Source organism: Mus caroli, unplaced genomic scaffold, assembly GCF_978045245.1.
Source record: "Mus caroli unplaced genomic scaffold, Mus_caroli_1 scaffold_2, whole genome shotgun sequence".
Lineage (NCBI taxonomy): Eukaryota > Metazoa > Chordata > Mammalia > Rodentia > Muridae > Mus > Mus caroli.
In genome coordinates, this window is record NW_028227257.1 from 86,677,584 (window position 1) to 86,696,487 (window position 18,904).

An 18,904-nucleotide genomic window follows, 5' to 3' on the forward strand; every position below is an offset into this window, starting at 1 on the left:
GAAGCAGAACCCAAGAGTCCCAAACCCTGGTCTCTCCTCCTCCCTCTGGGACTTCACTCCCTGTCTCTCAGATCTGTTCATGTCACCAACCCTGCCATGTCTCATTGCCTCTCACCTGGACATCTGTTTGGCTGGCACATCCTCCTAGCCTCCCCTCCCAGCCCCACACAGTTAGGCCAGATCCAGCCCTGGCTGGCCTGCCGCTTAGCAGTCTCAGCAGTCAGCACAGGAGACTTATTGGCGAGCTTGTGGAAGTGATAGCTGCTTCCTCCACTCTGCAGCGTCCTTAAGTGCAGGGACTGGGTCTGGTTTTCCTCACCTCTCTGTCTCCTGTGCTTAACAAAGCTTTTCCCTTTACTGACTGAGCCATCTGGGTGGCCCAGAGAAGGGAGTTTTGAAGATAAAAAAGGGAGAGGTGATATTTGCACACGTGAACTCTGGGTTTCTCTCACAGACAACAGAATTATGACGAAGCACCTCCACATTGGTCTGTTAGGAGCTCTGGCATGGTGGCGGGGCCTCTGCTGCATCTGGGTGTCTGTGTGAGGGGGGATGAGATGAGGAGAGGATTTTTTGGTAAGAGTATAAAGAAGAAAGTGCACATTCTATTTGATGACCTATGAAAATGCAAGTACTGCCAACCCAGTCCTGGGGTCCGATGGCAAACTTCTGTGATGCTAATATCTGCACAGATACAGTCAAAGATCTTGTGTGAGGTTCCACACTTATGGGCTCCATGTCTGTGAATTCAGCCAGCCAAGGATTGAAAGACCTTGGAGGGAAAAAAAAAAGTTAAGGTCTCAACTCGATATACACAGACTATTTTTCTTGGACAGTAAGCATGGCGAGTGTTTATACAGCACTTACATTTTATGACGTATCAGGAACAATCTGGAGGTGATGGAAAGTATACGGAGACGGCTCGCGGGTTGGTTTCTATAAGAGGCTTGAGCATCCACAGCTTTGGGTATCTGCGTGGAGGGGCCTGAAGCTAGCTAGTCCTCACTGGGCAGCGAGAGGCTCCTGTTTCGGCTGCTTGTGTGGTACGGTCAATGAGAGGAGAGCATGAGCCGTGGCAGATCCTTGGAGAAGATGTAGGAGAAAAAAAAATTAACGACTCCCTGCCAGGCTTTTGTTCCTGTTCTGCTGCCGAGGTCCTGGTATGATCCCGTGGCTCTTGCCAATTCTCAGCCTTCCTTAAAGATCCAGAGATGTCTGGATGTAGAGAAGCCTCCATTCTTCCCCTTCATCACCTTGTGGTAGCGGGGGTCGAACCCAGAGCCTCACACACGCTAGGCAAGTGTTCTGCCACTGAGTTAGACTCCACTTCTTTGGATTTTATGGTTCTGAGACATTATCTTGCTACGTTTTCCGGGCTTTAACGTGTGAATCTCCAGCCTCAGCCTCCAGAGTAGCTGGGATAGATGTGCTAACATGCCTGGCCTACTCATTATGGCGATATAATGTTTAATCAACTGTTTCCAAAATAATTTATCAATATCTACCAAAACCATAAAGACTGGGCTGGGAGTTTGCTCAGTTGATAAAGTGAAGACCGAATTTCATGCCTGGAATTTGCATTTTGAAAAAAGGCATTGTGGTGGCACAAGCTTTTAAACCCAGTGCTGGGAGGTAGACAGAGAATTCTAGGGCTTGCCCGCCAGCCAGCCTACTGTACTTGGAAAATTCCAAGCCAGTGAGAGAGACTCTCAAACAAACAGACGTGCACTTACTTTGCATGCCAATTTACAAAACAACAATAGGTACACCAGCTTTAAAAATTAATAGTGTTCAATGCCTGAAGCATGACAACTAAGGTTGTCTTAAGGCCTCCACACACATGTGCAAATGGATGCACACAATCCTGGGTACATGTGCACCCTCTTCCCGTCCCTCCCTGCTCAGACAGAGACACAGGTAAAGGCAGACGTGCTTGATGCGGCACATTATCTTTTAGGAATTTAGTTCACGGTTCCACTTAGAGTTATGTGAAGGGATGAATACATAAAGACGTGCTAGCTAGTGTTCCTTAATGCTAATTACATTATTTATGCCAGCACATAGAATGATTGTGACGACCAAGAAGCGGCCCAATCCACTGTGGCCCCAGCTGCAGACCATGCTCTTTGCATTTTTTTCCTGACTTGAGAATATTCCTTCTTTGTATGCTTTTTTGATTCATCTTCTTCTAAACACACATCCTTATGTGGCCCTCAGCACCAGCAGCTGAGGGCAGTACAGCACCCAGTATAGTACATACAGTAACGTTGGTACATTATAATGCCCATTAACAGGATCTGGCTCAGGGGAGCTGCTTGATAAATCATCATTGACTGATAGAAAGAAAGAGGAAGAGAGAGAACCTCACTGTGCCCATACGGAAAGAGTCCTAAGATACAGCTAAAAACAAAGTTCAAACCAGTGAGAACACGGTTATTACTGAGGGCCAATTAAACACAGATAAATGAATATGCCTATCTACCTACAAGGAATGTATGTAAAAGAATGTGAGTGTCTAAACAGATAACCGCATGAGTGTGAAGGAGTACAAAAGGCTCTTTAATGTCGTGGGCTTCTGAGCCATTCCATTCTATATCACGACCAACCGATGGCTCTGGAACTATCTCCACCATACACCAAATTTAACAGCAAAATAGAAACCTCACTGGGCATGCTGGTTCACACTGGCAACTCCAGACAGCACCCAGAAGACAGGCCAGACCAGCCTATATATGTTCCTTTCTCTCTCTCTCTCTCTCTCTCTCTCTCTCTCTCTCTCTCTCTCTCTCTCTTTTTTTTTTTTTTTTTTTTTGGTTTTTCGAGACAGGGTTTCTCTGTGTAGCCCTGGCTGTCCTGGAACTCACTCTGTAGACCGGGCTGGCCTCGAACTCAGAAATTCTCCCGCCTCTGCCTCCCAAGTGCTGGATTTAAAGGTGTGTGCCACCACGCCTGGCTTGTTTTGTTTTGTTTGTTTGTTTTTGTTTTGTTTTGTTTTGTTTTCTCTTATTTCTTTTTAAATTTATTTTATGTGCCTTGGTGTTTTGCCCACGTATGTGTCTGGATGGAAGTGTCCCTGGAACCGGAGTTACAGACAGGTGTGAGCCTCCATGTGGGTCCTGAGTATTGAACCCAGCTCCTCAGGAAGAGTGGCTGATGCTCTTTAATCACTAAAGAGAGAACCATCTCTTCAGCGCCCCCTATAGAGCATCTCAAAAACAAAACAAAACAAAACAAAAATTAATAAGCAAGTTTAAAAATCAAACCAAGACAAGTCAGAGCTGCCTGGTCTACCCTGGTAGCAGCAGGACACAGGTAAGAAACAATGTCTGTGGCCATGTGGATCAATCCTCTTGGAAACAAACTGGGTTTTCACACATGCAGACACCCTTCCTGCTCTACAGACAGACCACTGCTGGCTCTGAATTCATCTGTTGACTTGGATGTTGGACCTGAGCAGGTCTCTCAGGTACATCTTTTTTTCCTGCTGGGGAAACTGAGGCTTGAGGAAGCACACTCCTTGCCTAAGGGAGACAGAGCTGAGAAGCCGTCTCTGGTTCTGAGGCCATGGACAGGTGAGAGTGGACTTAGATATGCACCAAGTGAAATAAGTGTCCCAAACCAAGCTCTGAACAGCTTAGAGATGGGTCCAGTTCTGCTTTTCCAGTTCCCTGACCAGCCAGGGCCAGGCCTGTGGTCTCCCAGTGGCTGGGCTGGAGTAGGACCCATGCCTAGGCCTCCTTAGCAGGCACCAATTGTTTCCTGGCTTTCGGCTACAGATTCCTGTCTTGAGGACCCGGTAGTGGCTTCCCTAGAATCACGAGCTGGGAGAGAAAGGTGTGCTATAGCTTCTTATCTCGGGTTAGAGCCACTTCAGTTCTTGATGAGGGACAAGGAGCCCAAACCCAGAACCTCCTGGACCCAGACTCATGGCTTCTCACTTCTAGCCTGAGACCCAGCCTGAGAGAAGCTGTGCTGACACCTGACAGGAGTCTGCCGTAAGAAAAGGCTAGGCTCATCATCTCCAGCAGGCAGTTGAAGATGAAGAACCCTAGCAGGCTGGGGTGTTAGGCAGAGCCAACCCCCACCCTGGGGGAGGGGGTGTGGGACACTTCATGGACTCGAATTCAAATCCCATTTCTTTGACCTTGGGCGAGCCTTTTCTATCTCTGAGCATCGGTTTCTGTATCTGTAAGGAAGGCTGGTGACTCCAATGTCTGGTTAATTCTGACAGATGAGTAAGTGAACAGGCCTGCCAGGCAGCGAGCACCCTACCAGATGCTCTCCTTGGGCAGAGAAGGGATCCTGCCTCCAGCAGGCCTGATTATTCATTCCCCATGTGGCTGTGATGTTCCCCATATACTTCTGGTCCATGAAGACCATCCTAACACTCAATGCTGTCTACCTTGATGAAGGCAAGGCAGATCTGAAGCTCCCAGGAAAGTCTCTCTCTCTCTCTCTCTCTCTCTCTCTCTCTCTCTCTCTCTCTCTCTCTCTCACACACACACACACACACACACACACACACACACCCAGGAGCAATCATCTATGTTCTACCCATTGCTGGTCTGGTGAGTGGGGGCAGGGCGCATCGTGTCAGTTGTTTTCTGGAATGGAAAAAACCCAGGTTTCTGGGTGGCAGCTGCTGCTGCAGTTTGCTGCTGTTTGGCTTAGTCACCAGGGGCAGGCCAGGGATGCCGCTGGCTTCTAACCAAGGGCCCCTTTGGGAGCTGCCATTTCTGTGCTGGCAGAGCTAGGGTTGGGGAATGGGGCAGCAGAACTGGAGAGGGTCTCTAGTGCCCTCTGAGGTACCTCATCTGAGTCTTTTTTTTTTTTCTGGAAGAAATTGGATCCATGTAACATGATCACTCAAAATAGTTGGTTTGATAGACTCCGAGAAAGGCAAGATCGATTTTGGTCGGAGGCCATCTCAGACTAGCTCCCTGTAAATGGTGGGTGGTCATCTCAAACTGAAGTTGTAGAAAGACCTTTCCATCCCAAAATTGTAGCACCCTGTGATTGGGGACTTTCCCAGAAATCAAGTAGACAAGGCTGGGTTCTCTATCTATCTAGGGGGAAAGCAGGGCTAAGGGCCAAGGTTACATGGCCAATGGCAAGAGCTCTCAATGAGAGTCAGAGCTCCCACAGACAGTGTGATACTGGGCAAGCCAGCTCCCCTCCATGCCTCAGTTTACCCACTTACCAAATAGAGAGGGCACACTCTTTTCGAGACCTTTCTGGCTCTGGAAGTCTGATTTATTTCTGGGGTTTCTGCCTCATCTCTTACCACCTGGAGGTCGGCCAATGAACAAATATTTATAGAGAGCCCTTGGCATCTTGACAGGTGAAGCAGGAGGAAAAAAGTCGTTTCCAGGCCAGCCCCTGCGGCTGGAGTTTGTCTAGAACATCCAGATATACACAGGCAACTGGACAGAGGTGACCACTGGTGCCACCGGGAGCCACTCAACTCTGGGGGGGGGGGGGCGGGTCCAAAGACCCAGGGTAGACCTTGAACCAGACCTTGCAATCTGGGTGAGACTCACAGAACAGGGTGCTCTTGTGAGGCCCGAGGAGGAGTCAGAGATCATACATGCAATGTGCAAGGTGTGCACTGAACAACTTCAGGGGACACCGGTCACATGAGGAATGGGTGGGGCAGTTGGTTTAACATTTTGTCCCTCCGTTTCCTCCTTGAATCATGAAAGTTCCTGGCCTGGTCGTGTGGGGAGAGGGATGAAAGCAGATGTGTAGAGGGCTCAGCTCCTGCCTGGGTTAATTACGCATGTTGTGATGGCTGACGAGATGGATGGAGGAGTTCCTGGAAGATACTGTGTTCTAGAACAGTACAGCCCATGGACAGTCTTGGGATTAGCCGCTGTCAGATGGTAATGACTTTCCCATAAACTGCATGGTGAGGTGGTTCTGGTACATCAGCAGGGTCTCCTGGGAGAACTGTTTTAGGAAAATATTTTGACACACTGGAGCAAGGGCCCCAGGAGACCAGAGTAGTCTTTCTCACCCAGCAGGGATCTTGGTCCATTCCCTGTATGTGGTGTGTCTGATCCCCTGTACTTCCCACCGCCACCCCCACCCCGCCATCTCCATACTGGGGAAGGATTTTCATGGTGGCTGGGCCCCTTGGCTCCTTGAGCCTCCATCCAGGAGGCTGAAGGTGCAGGTGGTTGGGAGAGGTTTGACTTCTCAGAGAACAGTAGGACCCGGGCAGGCAGCTCAGCCATGTTGGGATGGATTTGGGCTGGGGAATTTGGCCAGTCTTAAGCTCTGCATGCCCAGTCTAGCTGTGCCAGTATCGGGCTGAACAGCAGAGACCTCTCTCTACTCACTACCCATTGCTCATGCTTCTCGCTGGTGTGGGACATCTCAGCCTGAGTGCCCGGCTGCAGCCAACACTCAGGGCTTGAATCCAGCCAGGGGTCTACTTCCTCTTTTCCTCTTCATTTGGTGTGTGCAGCCAGAAGCTGAGGGTCCTTTGCTTTGGGCCTGGACCCCACACCCTTATGGTTAATATTAGAAGGATTTTTAAAGAAGCATGGGAGTCTTGCTATGTAGCTCAGTTAGCCTCAAACTAGAGATCCTCCTGCCTCAGCCCCTGGAGTAGATGGGACTACAAGCAAGGCCCCCAAACCCAGCTTGTCTATCACTTCCAATCTAGCCGTCCCAGCTGAGTGAAATGCTGTCTCTGCTGGTTTTGTGAGGGTTTTTGTTTGTCTCGTTGGTTTTTTTCCTGTTTGTTTGTTTGTTGTTTTTAACTTTAAAACCATTTCTTTTGTGTCTATGGGTAGGTGGAGCACACATGTTATATTTCTCCTGTAGAGGTCAGAGGGCAGCTTAACTTGAGGGAGTCACTTAGCTCTTTCTACCATACAGGTATCAGGGATCAAACTCAGGCCCCCTGGCTTTAGCAGGCAAGCTCCTTTGTCCACTGAGCCATCTCACTCACCTCCTGTGGTTTTGATTTGCCTTTCCCTAGCTAATAGAGTTTAGCATTTGTTCTTGTTTTTGTTTTTCCTCACCCTTGATGGTGTATTCAGCTATATTCTCTAAAGAAATGTGTATTCATGTCAGTTGCCCATTAAAAAAAAAAAAGAGCTAGTCTTTTTATTTGTTGGGTCCTAAGAATTCTTTGTATGCTCTTAATGCTAGCACTTTATCAGTTGCTTGATTTTCAAACTCCTTTCTTCTCTTCTGAGGGTAGTTGGTGGTTATACTCAAGTGCACACTTTAGATGTCTTCTTAGTACCTGGGCTTTTGTCCCTATGTCTGAGAATCCATCTCCAAACCCCAACTCCTAAAGGCTGGCCGCTGCCCAACTACACACAGTTTCTGTGTGTGTCGTTGATGGTGCCTCTAGATGAGACCAGCATATCTGGGTTGATGGACCCAGTAAGGTAAATGGCCTTCCGTGGCCCTGCACCAGACCGAAGAAGGAGGAATCCTCCCTGTGGCCCATCAGCGTTTTTGAACCAGGGTATCTGTTTTCCTGCTCTAACGTGGGCCTCTTCAGCACAGTGTGGAACCAGCCTCTGGTTCTCCTGTATCTCAGGCTGCAGATCATGGACTCCTCAGCCTGCGAACTGTGTCAGCCAGTGTCATTCCCTCACAGAAATCCCCTTCATATGAGCAGACAATGTCCTTACTCACAAATGCCGAGTTGAATCTCCTGCTCTGTCGAGGATTGATGCATTTCTAAACTTATTCCATCATGGACAGAGGGCAATTCTTTAGATGGTTTCAGTGTTTTTAAACCTACCAAGACCGGGACTCCATCCATATGTGCTTGACAAAAATGCATATTGTGGAGCTGGAGAGATGGCTTGGCGGTTAAGAACATTTGGTTCTTGCAGAGGACCAGAGTTTGATCCATGCACCCACTTAGAGCAGTTCACAACTGCCTGTAATTCTGCTTCCAGAGGATCCTAATGCCCTCTTCTGGCCCCTGCAGGCACAGACACCTTCATGTAAAACTTTTTTGTCTTTTTGGTTTTTTTTTTTTTTTAAAGAGAGATTTTGTTACTCTGCTGCCATTGAGTGGAGAGTTTCATCAATGTCTGCTAGACCTAGTTGGCTTTTGATCTGTTCAAGTGTTCTGTCCCAGGGCTGCTGGTCTGCCTCCTGTATCTATCCCTTAGTTTTAAAAAGTCTACCACCAGACCATTACAGCTGTATTACCTACTTCTTTCCTTATTTTGTCCTCTAAAACTGCTTCTTGCTAGTCTTTTAACATGCTCAGCTCAGGGCCTTGGCCTCTGCTAGTCTGACAACCTGTAATGCCTTTTTGTCTGTGCTTTGTGTGTGTGTGTGTGTGTGTGTGTGTGTGATATGTTCCTGTATGTTCCCTTGCATGTCTTGGGCATCATTTGTGGACTTCCTCCATAGTTTTTAAAGTTTTTGGGTTTTGGTAACATATACCTTTAATCCCGGTACTCAGGAGACAGGAGAACAGGTAGATTACTGTGAATGCAAGGCTAACCTTGTCTACATGTCAAATTCCAAGCCAGCCATGACTATATAGTAGGACCCGATCTCAAAGAAAATTATTTTGTGTGTGTGTGTGTGTACTCCTACCTGTGCCATGACACACATATAGTGGTCAGAGGACAGCTCATTTGGTATGAGGGTTAGTTGTCTCCTTCCATCATGGGGATTCAATCCATCAAACTCAGGTCATAAGATTTGGTAGCATGCAATTGTACCTGCTGAGTCATCTTGCTTGCCACCCCCTTCCTCCTTTTTTTTTTTTTTTTTGGCTCATCAGCCAGAGCTCGCAGAGTAGGCTGGACTGGCCGCCTGACCAGTGATCCCCAGGGATCCGTTTGTCTCTGCCTCCTCAGCATAGTCTATCATCACACTCTACTTTTTAACAAAGAATCTGGGGCGTTGAACTTGGATCTCCATATCTCATGGCAAGTACTTCATAGACAACCATCTCTCTGACCCCAACAGTATTTACAGCTCACCCTTGCTTCAACGTCGCCTCACCTCTCTGCGACTGACACAACATGCACACCCATACACCTGAACCTCACCCAGCAGGCATGTGTGCACGGCAGGCATGTGTGTGTGGCCATCATTGATGGCTGGTTAGACTCAACAGCAATGTCCCTGGGTAGATCCAGGACCCTTGCTATGAGACCTGGACTCACCGCTCTCCCTCTTTAGTCCTAGATGCTTCACCTGCACATAAGCGTTGGGAAGGGACAGGACAATCTTGAAGGTTCCTTTTCATTTCAGACCCCACACCCCAAGTTCCTTAGATGCCCTGATTTTGCATTTATGCTTGGCCAAGATTGGGTCGCCCTCCAGATGAGCACTTTGATCTTGAAGCTGGCCTAGAGATCCCTTAGGAAAGAGAAGGGTGCAGGCTAAACTGGATCTCCTATATGGCAGGACAGTCCCCATAAAAGGAAGGCTTCCTGGAAATGACTGCTTTGGCGCCAGTTCATATCAGCAGTCACGTTACCGACCCCTGGCCTTGCGAGACTTTGTTTGGATCCTTTTTTCAGTGAATGAAAACACTCCTTTTGGTCTTGTTCGGTGGCAACAAGAGAGAGAGCTCCCTGCCTCTTGTCTTCAAGCCTCTTTCCTTTCTGGTCACAATGAGAACACTAACAGTACTGATTCATTGACTATGAAGAATCCAGGCCTTAATTTTTTAAATTGAATTTAATTTAATTTTATTGAGACAGGGTCTTTCTACATTACCCTGGCTAGCCTGGTACTCACTATGTGTGCCAGGTTGAACTCAAACCTTCTTAGGACTGAGATTAAAGCAGTGCACTTTCATGCCCTGCCACAGCAAGCTCTGAACTTTTATTTACTTATCTTTTGAGACAAGGTTTGAAACAACCTGGGCTTGTCTCAAACGTGGCTATGAAGCCAAAGATAACCTTGAACTTTTGATCCGTCTGTTCCACCACCTGAGTGTGTGCACAAGCACAACAGGGTTAGTGGGTGCTGGCAATCTAACCCAGGGCATGCCTCAGCTATATTCTTAGTGCATTTCTCTCTTCTCTTCTCTTCTCTTCTCTTCTCTTCTCTTCTCTTCTCTTCTCTTCTCTTCTCTTCTCTTCTCTTCTCTTCTCTTCTCTTCCCTTCCCTTCCCTTCCCTTCCCTTCCCTTCCCTTCCCTTCCCTTCCCTTCCCTTCCCTTCCCTTCCCTTCCCTTCCCTTCTTCCCTTCCCTTCTTCCCTTCCCTTCTTCCCTTCCCTTCTTCCCTTCCCTTCTTCCCTTCCCTTCTTCCCTTCCCTTCTTCCCTTCCCTTCTTCCCTTCCCTTCTTCCCTTCCCTTCTTCCCTTCCCTTCTTCCCTTCCCTTCTTCCCTTCCCTTCTTCCCTTCCCTTCTTCCCTTCCCTTCTTCCCTTCCCTTCTTCCCTTCCCTTCTTCCCTTCCCTTCTTCCCTTCCCTTCTTCCCTTCCCTTCTTCCCTTCCCTTCTTCCCTTCCCTTCCCTTCCCTTCCCTTCCCTTCCCTTCCCTTCCCTTCCCTTCCCTTCCCTTCCCTTCCCTTCCCTTCCCTTCTCTTCTCTTCTCTTCTCTTCTCTTCTCTTCTCTGGGATGGCCTCCACTCTCTGAGGAACGCAGACGCTCTCAGACACTAGGATATGAAGCCCGCCTCTGGTTCCTGTTTCTCAGAGACAGAGCTATGGAGAGCCAAGGCCCCCTCCCCTCACTTCTCAGAGCCCCAGAAGGGCCGCCTGCTGCCTGGCTATTTTTATCCCAGGAGCTTTCTCAAGGAGCAGGCACATGAGTCCCAGCCAAGGCTGGTCCCTGTGGAAAACCTCCCCTCATGGGGAAGGAATCCAGGGGATTTTTTTTTTCTTTGGTTTTGGATTAGAGCCTTCGATTTTTGTTTCTCGCTGATTTATGGGGGCTTTTGTTGTTGACATGTTGTTTTGTTGGAATAAAGGTATTATGGAGTTATGGATCTGATCTGTTCATCACGGTCAGCCTGGGGTCTGGGTGTATCTGTAGTGGGATGGAAACGTGAGGATGGAGGTCAGGGCTCCTGTGGACTGAGCTGGGTAGATGGATGGCTTAGACCCCTGTGCCTGTTGTGAGCACAGGATGAGACCCTGAGTTCAGATTCCTAGCACATGCATACAAAGCCAAGTGTAGCAGGGTATGCACAAAAACCCCAGGGCTGGGGAGGCAGAGACAAGAGGGTCCCAGGGATCCCATGGGATAGGGGTGGAGAAGGAGAAAGAGAACTAACGTGGATTCAACAGCCCCTCATGGGATCTTTACTCACATTTCCAAGGTCCCTAGAAGGCGACACAGTAAGGGTCCCAGTTTTACATGTGGCAAAATTAAGACTCAGGGGCTACCCACACAATGTACCAGGATCTCCAAGGGAACAATGTTTTGCAACATTGTTCTCTCTCTCTCTCTCTCTCTCTCTCTCTCTCTCTCTCTCTCTCTCTCTCTCTCTCTCTCTCTCTCTCTCTCTCCCTCCCTCCCTCCCCCCCTCTCTCCCTCCCTCCCTCCCTCCCTTCTTCCATCCCCCCTCCCCCCCTCTGTGTGTGTGTGTGTAGGTGGGAAACCAAGCAACGTCTATACCCTTCTCACAAGGTTCCAGTGACAAACTAGACCTTGATTCTACCAAAATTCACCCTGGGTAACCAATAGTTTATTGGGGTTCCTTGAAGAGCATGGGCAAGGGGTTATGGGCAGGAGTGTGGGTGAAAGTAGACATACTGGAAAGTCTACACCCAGCATAGATGATGGCATCCCCGTGGCTGTGCAGATGAAAAGCCCTCCCCAGCCTCTACCCTAGCCCAAAGCCATGGGCACTTAGGATAGGATTGTAAACACGTGGACTCAAGTGAGGGTTCCATGACCCTCACCCCACCGTCCTTCTACAAGGGACTGATAGTGTCTGGTTTCATGAAGACAGCAATCATTTTGCTAAGGGGACAATGCTTTGGAACACCGTGAAGGGAAGGCGTCTACACCCAGGGTTCGAGAGCACCCCACTAGCCAGCCCATTTCCCTCTGAGGTTAAGTCTCAGCTCTGCCACAAAGTTAGCCATGACACAAGACCAGCTGCTTGGCCTCACTATGACTTGTATCCTTGGCTTCCAGCGTAGGAGAGGATTGCGTGCAATGATGTCTGCATGGTCTGGAGATGGCCATCGCTTCCTCCAGTCTCTTGGATGGTATCAGTTCCTGAGAGCCAGGAGTCCTGTGCCGTCCTTGCCCCCATTACCTCCACATATCTGTGGGGGTCTGGGACTTGTTTTTCTTGAGCTGGGAGATTTCCTTTTTTGTCTGCCTTAGGACAAGGTTTGGTCAGTGGTAATGTCTGAAGATGTCAGTTCTTCCTGAAAGGAAAGTCATCTGAAGGGAACCGCAGGCTTGGCCCAGCCTTCCTGCCATGATGTTAAAAAAGAAGGATTTTTAGTGGAGGAAATAGCTGTGGAGGAGGACGGTGGTGGGGCAGAAGGGGTCCCTGTAGAGAAGAGAGAAGCACTTCCCCCACACAACCCCGGGTTCAGTCCAGCTGGGGAGTGTAAACTTTTCACCAACCAAAGCTGGTCATGTGGCAGGGGCACACAGGAGTGGGAGTGGGGCAGCAATGGTGAACCCTGACACAATAACTGGGCTGACAATCAATCGACTGGGCTGTCAATCAATCAACCTATTTGTAGCAGGAAGTCCATAGCTACCACCTGGGCCCACTGGGCAACCTTGGAAAATGTACTCCAGCTCTTTGAACCTCAATCTTGATGCCTGAGAATGGGAGTGATAAAAATATCTCTTGTGCCGGGTGGTGGTGGCGCACACCTTTAATTCCAGCACTTGGGAGGCAGAGGCAGGAGGATTTCTGAGTCTGAGTCCAGCCTGGTCTACAGAGTGAGTTCCAGGACAGCCAGGGCTACACAGAGAAACCCTATCTTGAAAAACCTAAATACAAACATACATACATACATACATACATACATACATACATACTAGTAACACTTGTGTCTAGGTTGAGGCGCCTGTTTCCGTCTCTACGGCCGTGTGGCAGAGCAGCCCCGGGCATTGTTTGGTTCTATGGGCTGATGGGGCTCAGCTGGCTGGTCCTTCTCCTTCTTTGGGTATTGCCAGGATTGCTCATGATGTGGCCAAGAGGGGCTCCCTCAGGGCTAGTATCTGCCAGATGCCTCTATCCTCTCAGTAGAGAGCCATATGGATTGTCACACCCTCTGTGTGTGCTGATACTTCTCCAAGACTGAGCCTTCTTCCATCCAGCGAGGGCCAACATTGAAGAGGGCATTCCCTCACTGTGCGGCTTCTGCTTGTGTGGTGTTTCCTAATGTGTCCTTGTCCACGACTGCACCCTTGGCCAAATCCAGAGCCAGTGTGCAAGGGCACAGATGTAGCATATAGGCATGGGGCTTTGGTGTTAGAGGCTGAGGGGGTGAAACTGTTTCATAGGTATATTCTCCAAGGTGTCTGGCAAGGCTCACCAGCAAGTGCTTCATGACCAGGGCTCTGGGGGTTGAAGGAATGCTCGCCCTCTGGTTCTGTAAAGCTGGAGAAAGGAGCAGGGGACACTAGGGCCCGGAAAGAAGGGGTAAGGCTTGGAGACAGAGTCTGGATCTGGCAGATCCTGGTCATCAGAAGCCATTGGCCAGAGGAGGGGTCTCTGGGGACAGAGCAGACTTTCTGCCAGGAAAGCACTGGGAAGCCACTGACAGGCATGGGGGCCAGAAAAGGCCCCATGGAAAGTCACAAGTCCTTTACAGAACGAGGCCCCTTGGGGGAGAGGGGAAGTGGTGGCTTCTCTGCAAAGATGGAGGTGGGGGTGGGGTGTGACAGTAAGAGCAGTCAGCAGAGCTCCCTCTGGAAGGTTTCTTGTAACAGCTTCAGCCTCAGGAGACCAGCAAACCCGCGGTTAAGTAGCACTCAAAGAGAAATGGCAAAAGAACAGACGCTTAAGCTATCGGGTGGGGGTGGGGGGTGGAGGGGATGGGCAGGGGAGATTGGGTGGGGGTGGGGGTGGGGGGGATGGGCAGGGTACACTGTGGCAGGGCAAAGGTCAACTCACACCCGCCATTTATGTTCTCTCAGCCACTCCTCCCGACCTGCCTTTGTAACTGAGAAGATGCTATGCCGAGATGCCTAGCTACCTACCCAGAGCCACACAGAGTCTGAGCTGAGTATTGACCAAATATATATATATCCATGCCACACTGCACAGACAGATATTTCCAGGAGCTCTGACTAGGAGCCCTCCAGGGCCTGGACAATTACCCAGTTTCAGTGTCTGCCTAAGCCAGACGCCCCCCTGACCTCTGGTCCCAGTGTGAGGGTGATAACCCTCACACTGCACAGTGTCCCACAATCTGCCGCCGGCTCCTGTGCCTACACTCTAGCCCTTGGGACCTCCCTGGGGAGGAGGCTTGGCTTTGAGGGTTGGGTGCCCAGTAGATAGATTGTGTCTACGAGAAATAAAACAGCTCTGTGCCCAAGCCCTGGGGGATGGGAGTAGGGAATTTGCTAGCCAGCCTAGCCAGGGTAGGAAGACCTTGGAGGAAGCAAATGGAAAGAGCCCAGGGAAGACCTAGCACAGCTCTCCTGCAGAACAGCTCTGGCCAGAACAGTCATTCATATTTGAAGAGGAATCGGATACCAGGTCAGGCTAAGAGCTGAGAGAGAGAGGGGCCTGCTATCAGAACCATTCTCTGCAGCCTAATGAGATGGAGGAAGAACCCCAGAGAAAACACAGAGGGGCAGGGGAGAGAGCAGAGGAGGGAGGAGGGGCAGGGAGTACTCTGAGGCTCCCCTGTGAAGACTCACTGAGTGTGCCTTAGAATATGATTCTCAGCCTTCAGGGATGTCTGTGGGAAGCATGGATTCTCTAACACCATGAAGATAAAGGTTAGGATGGGGTGAGAGGCCACTGAGACCCATCCCCTATTTCTCTAGCAGAGGTCCTACCAGGGCTTGGGGCATTAAACCTGGATGAGGCGTGGCATTGGTTAGCAGGGCCCTGGCTGAGGCTGCTACACTGGGCTCACAGAAACCAGGGTGATAACCTCACAGCAAAGATAATCTTTAAGTGGCTCCAAGCACAGGTATAACTCACATGGCCATTGGCTGCCTGCCCCTGGCTCAACTGCAGCGAGCAACCCATGACAAACAGGTCCAGAAAAATCTGGGCTTTGTTTTTTTTTTTGTTTTGTTTTGTTTTTTGTTTTTTTTTTTTTCCTCCCCACATTTAGAATACAAGCCAAAGTCCTAGCTTTGTTTGCTAATTCGGAAATCCATTTTCATAAATAGCAGCCCTGGAGCCATTGCTACCCCCAGGGACTTTTCATTTGCTGCTGTTCTGCCTGTAAGACTACTCCACAGAGATGCACACTCCCTAGGTTCCCGCAGGCTTTTGTCTAGCTCCCTAGGAATAGCATCCTGTCTTGCCTTCAGTCCATTCCAGAGTGCGTGGCCCCCGGACTGCTTGTGACTGAGACACATACTGTGCGTATGTGCTTATGACTGAGCAAGGCTAATTTGCTCCTGCTGCTCTCTAACGGGGCCAGATGTTGTTGTTTGCAAATTGGGTTCAGAATTCTCTGGAAAGCGAGAACAGCTTTTTTTTTGGGGGGGGGGGTGGGGAGCTGTCTGACTTCCCATGCAAATACTAGACAAGTAAACAGAAACAGTGACTTGGTACTACTGTGTGCTTGGTACCTACTGAGTGCATGGTCCCCATCGGATAAGGGAAGGGACATGCAACATGACTGACCTGGTGGAGTCTGAGTGCTCTGAGAACCAACCATGGGGGAAGAGCTGAGGCCTGAGGGCACAGGAAGGCTGCAGGCAGCATGGACTTTCTGGAGGGAAGGGGCCACTCTGAAGGACAGGCCCTGTAGGGTGAGTGGTTTGAAGAAGCTGGAGCCAAGGCCTTTCTAGCCTATGTCCTCTTCAGCCTCTCACTCTGGGTCATGTCAAATCGCCCAAAGACAAGCACGCTACAGGAGGATTCTTCAGGGCCAGTCTCTGTGGCCCGGGAAGATGCCATGTTGGGCCTGGCTTCAGACTAGATTTCACTCAACTAATGTAAGTAGCTTGAACTTGGATGAGGTTGAAGAACCCTGCTGGGTTCAGTGTGGTCTCCTGTAAATTAGACTCTTTGTTTATCAAATTGTCAGGAAGTGTCTTATGTGAGACTCTAGTCCTGTGACAGAAAACAGAGCCGTGGTACAGACTCCAGGTAGCAGCTGCAGCTGGGGTAAGCCTGGTGCTTTCAGGGAGAACCCCTGTTTTTCTCTGAGCCTTTGATCATCAGGACCAACCTTTACCTTTCTTTGAGGTGTGTCGGGGGTTCTTGGCAGGCTTTGTCCCCCACGCCTCTATCTCCAGGCCTAGCAGGTTGCTCTCTGGAGGATGCTGGGAGCGGGAGCAGTTGGGAGGAGGAGTCTCCCCCCACAGCTACTGTTGCCTACTTCTGCTGTCCCCACCTTCAAACCCAGGGCCTTCTAAAGCTGGCCAAGTCAGATGCTGCTCCTGGACTCTTGTCTGGTTTTGAAGCAGAACTTTGAGAAAAGGTGTGAGGAGGGACAGAGGAGGAGGTGGCTGGTGAGTCTGGGATGAGTTCTATGTGGGAGACTCTGGCCGAGGTTACTCACTCTGTCCAGTCCTCAAAATGCAGACTCTGAACCATCAGGGGGTGCAGGAAGTCAGCAGTTGGGGAGACCTACAACGGCCTGGCAGTGGGCCTCCCTCAGGCACCTCTAAATTCCAGCCCTTCTGCGGCCACCTACTATACCTCAGGGGCTGAAGGGTGATATCCATGACTGCACCTGGCCTTTTCTTTATTCGGACTGCAGCCTTTGTGGACCTACACTGACTGCCACAAGTTCCATGAACAGCAAAAAAAAAAAAAAAAAAAAGGACTTAGCGCCCCCTGTTGGCAAATCTGAGTTATATCTGAATGGCTGGAAGTGATGCCCCAAAGAGGAGGCTCCAAGCCAGCCCAATGTGATAGGTTATAAACAAGGGTTTTTTCTCTAGTAAACTCTTCCTTCTGCTGCCAACATTCACCAAGGGCATACAATTGTTTAATTTTAAAGTTATCATCTACACTCATTAGTCAATATAATATGGGCTAGAGAGCTGGCTCAGTGGTTAAGAGCACTGGCTGCTCTCCCAGAGGTCCTGAGTTCATTTCCCAGCACCCACATGGTGGTTCATGACCTATAAAGGGATATGACGCCCTCTTCTGGCGTGCAGGTGTACATGCAGCAGAGCACTCATACATAAAATGAATAAATAAAATAAACACAAAATTTAAAAAAATCAATATACTATACTATACTATAAATGTTAATCAAATATAACCAAGATCCCTCTCTATGTGCCTTGGAACCAGAGAGCAGAGAAGCCTAAAGCCCAGACCTCAGATAAGTGCCTTAGGGCATCCACTCATCCACCCACCCACTCGCTCATCCACCGACAAGGTATTAACGTCCATTAATGTTATGAATCTCAAGGCAAACAGCTTTGGAAAGACAGAAGATTTATTTCCATGCATAGTTTTGAAGGCTTCAGTTCACAGTTGCTTAGCTCTGTTAATATTAGACCAGGTAGCATATCATACTGGGGAGCCGCCGGTGGAGAGGACAGACAGACAGACAGACACACACACACACACACACACACACACACAGAGGGAGAGAGAGTCAACAGCACTGCTTTAAGCCTTAGGAGGAAACTTTCAATCCAAATCTTAGAGATTATTGAGCTCCTGGTCTTCCTCAGACAGACAGCAATAAATAAGACAGTTGAAGCATCTCTCCTCATGGGGTTTAGATTCTAGATAGTGGAGCTGGAAAGAAACAACACAGAGAAATGAGTCAGGTGTGTTTACCATTTAGAAGAAAATAATGCCATTTTAAAAAACAGAAGGGCGAATGAGGAGGGAAAGTGGCCTTGGGTCAAAAGGAGGGGTGGACATTAGCAGTCCAGAGTCCTGGGGCCCCTAGACCAGCACCCACTGTAGCCCAGGGTCTCACTACATAAACCAGGCTGTACCTGAACTCAAGGAGGCCCTCCTGTCTCTGCTTCCCAAGTGCTGGGGTTAAATGGTTGTGCCTCCACACCTGGATCATCTTTCTCTCAAAGTTGGAGAGCAGGGCATGGGTATTCTGGAAGGATAGGCTACTTTGGGTCCACATCTGTTCCTAGACAGTCACGGGAGGCTCAGTCACAGCTGAGACATTCACACAACCCTACCTGCCCATCATGTCAGCACACATCCATCCTCCATTTAGTCTCCACACCACCTGGGATGTAGTTTTCCTGGCCTCTGTCTTTACCAAGGAGAAAGGAAGGTTTGCCAAAGCCACACAGGCAAGGGACCCTATGTCCTGGGCTCTAGGGGATGGTGCCTGGGGTTCCTGGTGCTCCTGCCAAGGCCTCTTAATGCAGTGGTCCCTCCTGTGCTGACTAAACCCCACTTCAGCCTACTCTCAAATATGGCCTCCTCAGAAACGGGGAGGTACCATAGGCTTCTTTGTGCTTTGAACAGGCTCCTCCCCCTCTGGTTACTTTCCATAGTCAGTGAGCACCAGATTCATCCCGAGTCTTGCCTGTACACACAGGCCCTGGCTTTAGCCTCCTTCGAAGAGCAGGGGCCCTCGCAGCTTGTGAACACTTCAGCTGAAGCCAATACTCTTCAGATTTGCTCCAACCGGATACTCCGCGCAGCCAGTTCTCTGTAATTATGCCAAGGCCATTTAGATAATAGGGAGCTGCTGGGCAGTTGGCTCCAGGAGGGGAAAAGATGGGTCTCATTACCCTGCGAGCCACCTTGTGCTTACAAGAGAGGGGAGGGGGCAGAGGAGCAAGCTTCTGCTCCCTGAATGACAAAGACACTCCTGGATTTAGACTTCCGACTGCACAGAG